Genomic DNA, 10,943 nt, shown 5'->3' with positions numbered 1-10,943 from the left:
CTGATTAGCCTGCTGCTGATTTGTTCCTCAGGCAAGCTCTCTCCTAGGTAAATACTGGTCATGCTGACATTTGTGATGGCTTCATAAAGTTAATTCCCAGCCTCTGTGAAAAACATGCCCAGGCTGGACATTCTTTTCTCTAACAAAAGGGAAATTGTTGGGACTGTGGAATTTATAGTGTTTAAAGAATGCGTTTTACAAATTGCCTCGTTGTTCCAGTAGCAAATCCACCCTGCAGATGTGCAATTGGAGCCTTGCAGATGTACTACAGTATCTGTTGTTTGCAACACTTTGCCTTCCCTAGTTCATATGGATGGTTGTGACACAGCTCTGGAAGCCTTTTTTTGGGAAGAACGATCCCGATCCCTTTGGTCCACACTTGCGCAATGCCTAGGGCTGAGGCTCCTGTCCCTGTTTGGGGCACGCATGCGCTGCCTTAACACAACTCTGGCTGCAAGGCCATTGCTCCCAGCAAATTCTGCCACTGCAAGAGGGAAAGAAGGCATGGTCCTTCCTTCCTCATATTTACATTGGTCAAAAAAGGCTGGAGATTATAAAGTTCAAAACAGAGAAGCGAAGTGGGCAGGTTTCCAAAGCTGTTTGGTGGAGTGAAGAGATGTGGCCGCCCCAGCGCTCCCTCTGTGACCTCTGGAATCCTCTGGCTACTGGGGCACTTCTAGGTGGCCAGAGGAGACTGTGAAGGACAAACTGAGGGAGAGCACAAGTCTGACAGTGATTCTTGCCTCACTTTGGGACTGGCCGCAGGATTTCAGTGTTTTTGTCCTCATCTGAGTATCTTTCCACCTCCACGCCTTCCCCATCTCCTCAGTGCACACAGATTCAAATAGGTCGGGTATGGCTGGACGTCCTTTTCACACCGCCCCTGCTACACGTCTGTAGCTTCCTCAGACCACGTGGGGATTTTCTGTCTGCTCAGCTACTTTGCAAATACGATCACTTTATTTGGGTGGCTGCCTGGGAGTGGAACAGTACTGAGACCCAGTTCCACATCTGTTTGGCAGCATCTAGCCTGGTTTCCTTAGTAAATAAAGTCTATTAGGTGACGAAGCTGCCTTGATTGTTCCCTGGGAACTTGTGAGTGTTGGCCATTTTCAAAGTATTAGGATCAAAGGTACTCACTTTCTACATGTATTCTGAAAGTCTGTGGGTAGCCGTAGAAATTGCCATTGCTCTCACCGAGGAAAAGACTGCAGCGTAAGCATATAGCACACTTTCATAACACGCTACTAAGGCAGAGGGAGAAAGAGAATTTACGAGTGCCTTAATCAGGGGAAGTTCCTTGGCTGGACTGTGTTCCTAATCAGAGAATCCTATCGCAAAACTCAAGTCCATTGAAAACCAGTTTCATCAGTCCTGCTACTTGTTCGCTGAAAGCACCTTTGTCATCCATGGCAACCATCCTCACCTACTGGGAGCAAGGGTCAGGTCTATCATGACACTGTCTAGGTGAGGTTAATGTTACTCGGCCTTCCTTTGATTTCCTAAAAATATCGTCCATGCAGAGCAGCAGATCACACATTTTCCTTATGTTACGACACACATTCTTGTTCTCTTTGTGTCATCCAACAGGCCTCTTGACACACTAACCTCATCACAGATAAATGCTTTTAAAGTTACTCCTTATCCTTGGGCTGCCTTGATTCATACTGACTGGCATAAGACAATTATCTGATCTGCCTCCCTTTCTTATCCCTACTTCCAGGAGGCACCAGAGCAAGAGGAGAGCATACCTATGGCCTTTCATTACGCTGTCAGCAGACCAGTCAGCCTCTCAATCTCTCATCGGCAACTAATGACCAAGTGTGACCAACTCTCTGTGTCAATTAGAAAAGGGATGGGAATCTCCCCGCAGCTGGAAAAGTCTGGCCAGGAGGTTGGGCTGATCCCATTTGCAAAATTCAGCCAATTGCCCAGGGCATAATCCTTGAAAGAGTTCATTCCTTTGTGATGATCCTGCATTATTCTCCTCTTAACTTTTCTGAGTCTATCTAAAAGTGACAGCATGGACCACATTCATAATTTCAGCTGCCTCTTAGTCATAGCCTTCATTAAATATTATTGTATTGGCTCCAATACGAAGTAATGGTTGCAGGACATTCTGAGCACCAGTGCAAACAGCAGAAGGTGTCCTTGTTTCACAGGGACATAGACAGAATAAATGATGCTCATCTGACTTTTTATTGCCTTTTTTCCTAAAACATGGTCCTGATAATACTGCTTTGAGTGTACCCTGTTGGAACCAGATGTGTAGGGTTAGCCTAGCATGGCTTAAAGGGAAGTGACTGAGCAATGCTCCTGCGCATGAGACCTTTTTTCCAGTCTTCGTACATTGCGAGTTTCCTCTCGCTCTGTTGTTACGGCAGGTATTTGCACAAGACTTTCCCAAAAGTCTACCTCAGCTAGCGGTCAGGCCAGCTGTTGAGGAGTTTGATATGTCAGAGAATGAAGACATTCTAGTCCATCAATAAATGTTCTTGTGAACGTCAAACACAATGGTTAATTACACCACAGGAAAATGACTGAGCGAATAAGCTTCATAAGCACTGCAGATGTTACACATTTGTCAACATGCCACATTTGCTGACTGAAGAGTATTTCCTTTCTGGCATGGTGAAGCAATCTCAGAGCTTCTTCACCTCTTTCTGCAGTGAATTTCTGCTACTCCGACACGTCGTTATTTCATTGTTATGAGCCGGTCAGTGCTCAAATCTCCCTTTAAAAGCAATATACCTTAACAGCTTATCTGCTGAATTAATACTGAATCATGTTAGAATTCACGTCAAGACCAGTCAGTGGCAAATTAATTTTTCCTAGTTGAAGAATGGTAAAACAGATTGCTTTGAAAAGCTGGATCGGCACAGGGAGGTGGTGTTAGGCCAGGAGAACCTAGGCATGTTTTCCCGTTGATTTTATGAGCCCTGAACAGATTAAGGTCCAAATCCCACAGTCACCTGCCCTCCAGATTTTGAATACAACTGTTCTACTAAAAAGATGGAAACCTCCCCAGTTCACAAGAAGCATAGCTTTACTTGAAGGTAGCTTGTTTTTTTAAGGCCCTCTCAATTATTTGTTACAAAATCTCCCACTGGAGACATGAAAGGCTAGCAAGAGGCTTTCCAGATGTTTGAGAAGGCAAAGGAAAGTAATGCAATTTAAGATCCTATTGATGGAGTTGATAGTTTGAAACTTACAGGACAGAAGGCCCACTGAGGGGTTTCTCACTACACAGGGTGTTTGTCACTGCTGTTTTACCACTTGCATGTTTAACTGCCAAACTAATGCAATCATTGATATTGCTACATATTTCATTTAGCTCAGTCTATTCCTGGACATAAATTCCTGCTGAGAGATTTGGATAACAATGAAGTGGTTACTTGAATGAAATATGCTCGGTTAATGCAGATTTCTGTGTGACACGAGGCATTGGCTGCCCTCTACCAGAGAAATCCTTTTCCTCCATGAGTCAGGCCCTTAATGTACCATCCGGCACAATTTCCTAAGAGCTCAGCCACTGCTGCCCTTCATGAATTGCTCAAAAAAGGGGTAAAATGCAGGTCAGCCCCAATTGTTCTTCTATACCTGGTCTACATAAAGTGACAACTGAAGTCAGTGATGAAAAGCCGGCTTCATCTAAGTTGCCATTGACGTCAGTGCGACGAGGACTTCGCCCAGCAAGTGAGGTCTTTACCCTGAAATCCAAGATGACTGCGTTCAGAACCAGGCTGCTACTGAGCTGGCGCTTTCCGAAGCAGAAATCCTGTTTGCACAGAACTTTGCCACAAAAAGAAAAACAAACTGATAGCATAAGAAAGATTTTCCCAAATAAACAAAAGGCAGCACATAATGCTGTATCTTATAAGCAGCCACAAGCCAGGAAACATTCATACAGGGGGCGGGGAGGTTGAGGGGAACCTGAAATATGGGGAGAAAAAGTCAGAAAACAGCTCACAGGGATTATATTCCTCAAATTTTACAGCTACTCCATGTCTTTATGATCCGTTTGCAACTTGCAAACCTCGCATGTCACTTCAGGTTCTGCTCCTAATATTTTTGTATTGGAGAAGCAGGATTCTCAGCATGAAAATGTCATTTTTCCCTTGGCACCTTGAAAGGAAATTTCACAATACTAGGCAGGGCTGTAGCTGAGTTTTGGTGTCAGGAAGCGAGGACTAGCACCCAGGCTAGCATTTGATGGCTGGTGCTTAGCTAGTGAGCTAGAACCTGTAGTTCTTTCAGAAAACCCATGAGCTAGGCAGAAGGAATTACAGACAGGTGAGGGTTGGGTATTTGCTCCCTAGCCTGCGGCAGACCAAGCACAAAGAGAAGCAGGCACTTTGGAGAGAAACACAACCCCTACTGCTCTGAAATCTTCCCCTCCCGGTTACTTTAGCACTTTCATAACTTCCTGCAGCGTGGCAAATGTGAGAAATAGTCCAAGTACTCCAAGGTTTACAGATCTGATGGACGCAGAGCCACAGAGAGTGCACTGGCAATGCCCACATCAGTGAGTTCACACCCGGCTCCGAGAGGAGGGAAGTCGGCTCATTAACGGCAAGGCAGTCAATTGATCAGCATGCAGGGAAATACCTGATGGACTAATTGTGAGCACAAAGTTATGTCTGTCCTCATCTTCCTTCTTCCTGGGAATATTTTGTAATTAAGCAGAGAGCTGATTTACAAGCTTGCAGCCACTGCACTGATCAGTCTGTGTTGTCATCTCCCCCTGCCCAAATGAAAATATGAAAGTGGTTCTTTTGCTGCCCAGACCAAGGGAAAAAAAAATTACAATTATTACATCTTTGAAAAGATATTAGAGGAAAAATTTTAATCACTCTTCACTATTCCAGAAAGCACAACAGCAGCCCAAAGTAAAGCTTGGGGACGGAAATAAAGCAGTGCATGATCTCCAAAGAGTGGGAAGAAAGGATGGCTGGCTGGGGCACCTCTGGACTACACCTGCTGCTCAGAGGCACCCTTGGATCCTCTGGAAGACTTTAAGACTTGACATCTTTCCAGCCCCTACAAATCACTGCTTTGCATAACATTCACGGGTTTTCAGTTGTTGCTTTTCAGCTAACAACTAAATCCACAGTGAAATTACTGTGTGCTGGGCAGAGAAAGCCAAGTGCTAAAATTAAATGTGATCCTATCCCTAGATGCAGAAGAAAAAGGATTTTGTGTCTCAGCTTCCACTAGCATCTTTCAGGCTTACAAACGTCAATAAAACTTGGGCTGCGCTAAATTTAACCTCCAAATTCTGGTGTCTAAACGACAGTCCCTTCCTGTATGAGGTCCCACCGCTGGCTCCCTGGCACTGCTGGGCTCCCCGGTAACTGGAGCAGGCTGAGCAGACACCCCCGGCCAGAGCAGCGGGGCAGTGACACCGGCTGGGGTAGGGCACCCGACCCCACAGCCCATCCCTGCAGAGCCCGCAGGCTGCCGGGTGCCAGGCGGACCGCAGGCTGGGAAGAGGGCGAGCAACGGCCGCCGGGGATGCGCAGGGAAGAGAGAAAGATGCGTGACGGCGTGTGAATCACGTTTCTCCTGCCCGGGAGCTCCCGCCGGGAGATAAAAGCCCTGTCGGCCAAGGGGGCCGCTGTCACAGAGGGCTCTCGCAGCAGCTTCGCCGCCAGCGCCAGCCATGAGCCCGCACCTGCGCCGCCGCCGCCTCCTCCTCCTCCTCGTCCTCCTCCTGGCCGCCGCGCTCTGCCGGGGTAAGCGGGCACGGCCGGGGCGGGCCGGGGTCAGCCGGCGGGGGTGCGCGGGGCGCCGGGGGCCCCGGGGCCCGGCGGGGGAGCGGGGCGGGCCGGACCGGGGCGGGGGGCGCCGGGGCTGAGGCGCCTCCCGCCCGCCTCCAGGTGCGCCGCTGGCCGGGGAGCTGCGCTGCCGCTGCCCGCGGACCGTCTCCGAGGTGATCGCGCCGCGGCGCCTGGCCCGCCTGGAGCTCGTCGCCGAGGGGCCGCACTGCGCCGTGCCCGAAGTCATGTAAGTGCCCGGCCCCGGCCTCGGCCAGACCCGGCCCGGCCCCGGCCTCACCCCCTGCCTCGCCCCGCAGAGCCACCACCAAGCGCGGACAGACGGTCTGCCTGAACCCCTCCGCACCCTGGGTCAAGATCATCGTCGCCAGGGTCCTCGAGAGGTACCTGCCGGGGCGGGGCTGCTACTGCTCCCTGTTCGGGGTGGGAGGTGGGTCGTGCAGCAGCTGAGGCTAAGCCAGGCCTTTCAGCGGCCAAGCTTAGCCTATGGCTGGGTTTGAAAGCAGCACGGGTGTCGCAGGAATAGCAAGCCACATTCTGGCATTGATTTCTCGGGGGCAGTCTGTTTACTTATGCCACAAACTTGCCCAAGAAGTGGCTTCTTTGTTAGGAACAGAAAACCCCGCGAGTCAGGTAGAATATCCACAGCATTCAATGCAAATCTAGCTGTGGTTCCGGGCCAGTGTGGTCCATCACCGTCAGGCATCTTTTCCAGAAGACACATCTCCTACGGGACTTATTATCAGGTGCATGCAAATAGACTTAACGAAAGATTCTCTGACTTTATCACTTGAATTCTGCCTGTTGCAGTTCGCATAACCAGCTCTGAGGGAAGAAGCATCTCCAAATGAAGCTGCCTGCATTTGCTAGAAGATGCCAGGAAATGGATGCTGGAAGAAGATAATAGCCTGACTAGTTTTGATGAGTTGCAGACCAGCAATTCTATGTTCAATCCCTCTAAGAGCTTCCCCTCCCCACCCCTCGTATTTATTATTGCCTATCCCTACACATGTATTATTGACGGAGGCAAAGTGATTGAATCCGATCAATAAGAGACCACTGGCTTTGTGAGGCACCTCTCAGCGGCCTCGCTGCAGTCCTCACAATTTGAGTAGCCCCACCTTTGTGCAAGACTCTTCTCTCTGAACTCTATTTGCCAACAAGGTCTTATACATAGCATTAATACCTGAGAAGAAGGTGTGTCCGTCATGGAGACTGCTCTGCAGGTGTCTGCAGCAGTCTGATACTGAGCGGATTGAACAGGTCATGGCGATGGCAGTGGGTAACACTTCCCTTGGGAATAGCAAGGTCGCTAAGTTTGAGTGCTTCTGGCACTTGGCGCTTGAGCGCCTGCACAGGACTCCATGGGAATACAAACTGCTTGCAGCAAGTGCGGTGCTGTGCTGCCATGCTCCATCTGCTGCCTCCGGCACCTAAATGAGCCTCGGGCTCAGAATGTTTTGCTAAATCTTTTTTCCCCGCTGAAACTTCCTCGCATTTACCATAGAATGCCTAGCATCCTTTTGCACAAGACCCTACACAAGGAAGTTACAGAAAGCTTGCTCCTGAAGTCCCTCTCTACTCAGTGCTTCTGACGGCTTAAGAATTTCCATGAATTGTGGGGGGGTCATGCTGAGATTATTTTGGTTTCTAATGAGATAATGTTGGGGTTAGTTCTTTGTTGGTTTTTAAATGAGTTTACATTTAATAGTTTGGTATTTATACACAAGATGTAAAGGAACAGTAAATGTTCTGAAGAGGCTTAGATATTTCATGTCTACATGTATGACATACTGTCATAATTCATATAGAATAAGTAATTTTCCTTATTCTGCTTTGGAAAAATATATTTCTGTAAAAATGTGGATGTATTATGAAATGATAATGTAATGAAATATAATGCAATAAAAATGTTCTTGTTGAAAAATATACTGGGTTTTTTTGGTGAATCCCATGCGGACCTGTGTACCTGGGTCAGTCTGGCTAGCTAGGAAGTGGGGAAGCAGAGAAGCCATCACCTCCGTGTGCCCAGGCCTCGCTGGGCACACCTGCACTCATCTCTCTCGAAGTGTCGGGGCCCTTTGTACTGAGCAAATGTGCTTTTAGATTCAGAGGCACATCACTTACTTAAACCCTTCACTCGGAGCTGCCGACATGAAGAGAGATTAACCCCAGGATGGGTGTATGGAATCCAAGTAAGCCCCTGCAATCTGCAGGAACTTGTACTCTGGTTTAACTTAAAGTGGGGCTGTGTTTAAACATGTTTTGCTGGGTGGGAAGGAGCAACCGTGACTGCTGCGGTAAGGAACCATGACAGTTTACAAAAGTAAATTTGTTTCCAGAAAAATTGTTCAGGTCCCAGATGTAATAAGAAGCCCTGACACCTTTTAAAGCAAAGAATCTCTACCTGTGGGTTGTTATTCAGTGCACATTCCCAGTGCAAACGAGATCTTCAGTCACTAGGTACATAGCGCTTACTTAGTGACAAAAAAATCAATCCCTGTTTTCTCATGAAATTCAATAGAACCTTATCTGAAGGTGTAACAATATCCTGGCCCTGTTGGCATGTCTAAGAGACACCCAGTGCTCTCCTGTGACACCTGAAGAAAGCTGGCTTATCCCCATAACACAGCCTAGCCTTTCTTTGAGAGAAATCTTTGCAAAGCAAATTCCCAGGAACAAGGATTATCCTTGTTCCATATTTCTTCCTCTTTACGTAGCAAGTAACTGGATGCTACTTTTTTGAGTTGTGGACACAGAGAAAAACCTTACTCAATTTTGAAAACTTCTTGATGTATGAAATAGCTTTTCTCTCTGTAATACCAGGATTTTAAAGTCCAATATTTAGGCTATTGTGGTTAGGAGAAGATGTTACATCACTCAGAAAAGGAGAAATAATTATTTTATTTTTTTTAGTGACACCATCTTCCTACTGTTGCTCTTGAAGGGAAAAAGTCTTACTATATTAAAAACCTTTCTAGGGAAAATAATTTATTTTGCCTGACTTATCTATCAGATGAGTGCAGAAATTTAGAGTAGTAAAGGGCTAAAAATATGCCCTGCATCTGAGAAAAACAATTAATCCAATTAGGCAAATTTGCATATTTAAAGAGAGAGCAAATTAGGGGAGAGTGTAAAGTGAACAAAGCTACAGCCAAAAAGCAACAGAGAATGGGAAGGGTTACTTACATGTATGTATATAATGAAATAATTAGAATGTCAACCAAAGGGTGGATTTTACAGTGTGACGACTATATGTGTGTGTGTATATATATGCGTGCATGTCTGCTTAGATCAACCACATATTATGAAATCACAGAATGACTCAGATGATAGATATTCTATCCCCAACTGGCTATTCCACTGGGTCATACTGTGAACTACCTCGAAGCTGAAGGTGTTTGAGGGACTAGTGTTACTGGTTCAGTCATATGGTGAAATCTAACCGTAAGGAAAACCAGCAGATTCCAAATGACTGCGATACTATTTGTCAGACAAAAATATTCAGAGTTTTCCCCTGTAGTCCACATTGCTAAGAGGGGTGGAGTGATTATTTACTGTCTTCTCCGAGAACATCTTCCCAAAATTTATGCTAATGGACTGTTTCCTCTTTGTGTTTTTCAACCTTTTGCCCTCTTTGAGACTATATTTCCCTTTTTATTAGTGAGAAAAAGAGAAACTTTGTCCTTTTTCCTCTCCGTGGGAGCTCTGTTTCACTGGGGGTTAGGTCCCCATGCCATTTGGCATCTAAGCCAAAGGTCGTCCTTGTAGGGTTCCTGACTGAGAGACACCTGTGCATTGAGGAGTCAGTGACCCATGTAGCTCAGTTAAGCGGAGCAGGCCCAGGCCCCCACTGTGCTGTGCTGTGCTGCACGCCCAGCTCGGCCTTCAGGCCTGCACCGCACTGCACGTACCCCTCAGCTGTAGGATAAACATAGCCAGCTCCTTCTAACAGAGAGGTCTGCAGGGAGCTCCCATGCACTGCTGGGGATCTGCTACGTGTCCTTGCTCTTATGTAAAACTGCAGCAACAAATTCTCATGTGAACATTCTTCCTCTCTGACAGTAGAAATGATAAATAGAATTGTTTTCTATTTAGAAAATCCTCAAAAGGGCTTGAATGACTCTCAACAGGGTAACCTTTCTGCACTCAGGATCTGCACAGAAAGCTGTGCCCTGACTGGAGCCCTGTTCGATACCGCAGAACTTAGGGTTACCAGCACCTGAAGGCACAGAAAACTATCCTTATTAGCCTTTTCTCTTCCATAGTGGTAGCTCTAATAAATGGCATTTTAGGCAACACTTGACAAACAAGAGCCTGGCTGGCTTTTTTCCTGGCATTCTAACAGACTGGTGCTTCCTGGTTCAAAACATCCTTCAGGAATCGAAGGAGGCCATTTTCAAAACCAGACATACACAACAAGCTCTGCGGCTGGACCTGTGCTAGCCAACTGCTTCTTCCGCACAGGTGATGTCAGTTCTACTGCAGACACAGAAAAATAGTGTCATCTGTTACACCACCATACAATAAGACCTCACTGCTCCAGGCAGTTCCTGATGAGGCTCACCCAGATGCTGAGGCAAGTCTACTGGATTTCCCACTTCTCCTAGCAGAGCAAAAAGTTCCCAGAAAGGAAGCACGATGACAAGTGACCTCAGGCCTCTTCTGTCTCACCTTCAGTCACACCATGTTGGGCTGCAGAACCAAAGCTGTGCTTGGCTTCTCCTTCCTTCCCTCCTTCCCTCCCACCTCTATTGCCCAGCTCTTTTTCAATCATCCAAACACTAGCACAGAAACGGATGCCTCTTTCCAAGGCAGGACCAATGCAGTTCACATTGCCAGCAGGCATCATTACTATGCTGAAACCCCTAGTCTACCCTCCTGACCATACCATTGATGCCATTTGTCACTACATGCCTAGAGCTCAACCTTGTTGGTTTTGTGGAGGTTTCTCCTGTTCATCGAGCAATTCCACAGGATACTCCTCTGCTGGACTCAGAGCACAAGTCTCTTGCCAGTCCCAGAATTTATGCCTTGCCTTGCACCCTATTTCTTCTCTTTTAAGGACAAGCTTGATATGATACATTTTCAGGTGGTGGTAACAAGCCCATTGGGCTGCGGATACCTGACCAGGAGGTGCAGGTTCCTCCACTGATTACAAAAACG

The 10,943-nt window shown here is 47.1% G+C and overlaps 1 long non-coding RNA gene across 1 annotated transcript in view; it reads right to left on the bottom strand.

The window, feature by feature from the left end:
- LOC142056894 (uncharacterized) overlaps nt 1-10,943 on the bottom strand; it is an 89,365-nt gene that overhangs the window by 61,880 nt on the left and 16,542 nt on the right. The gene's annotated exons all lie outside the window — the stretch shown is intronic.

The sequence above is a fragment of the Phalacrocorax aristotelis genome, chromosome 4 (assembly GCF_949628215.1).
Source record: "Phalacrocorax aristotelis chromosome 4, bGulAri2.1, whole genome shotgun sequence".
In the NCBI taxonomy this organism is placed as follows: domain Eukaryota; kingdom Metazoa; phylum Chordata; class Aves; order Suliformes; family Phalacrocoracidae; genus Phalacrocorax; species Phalacrocorax aristotelis.
Note: the sequence above shows the minus strand (reverse complement) of the source record. Positions and strands in the feature narration are given on the sequence as shown.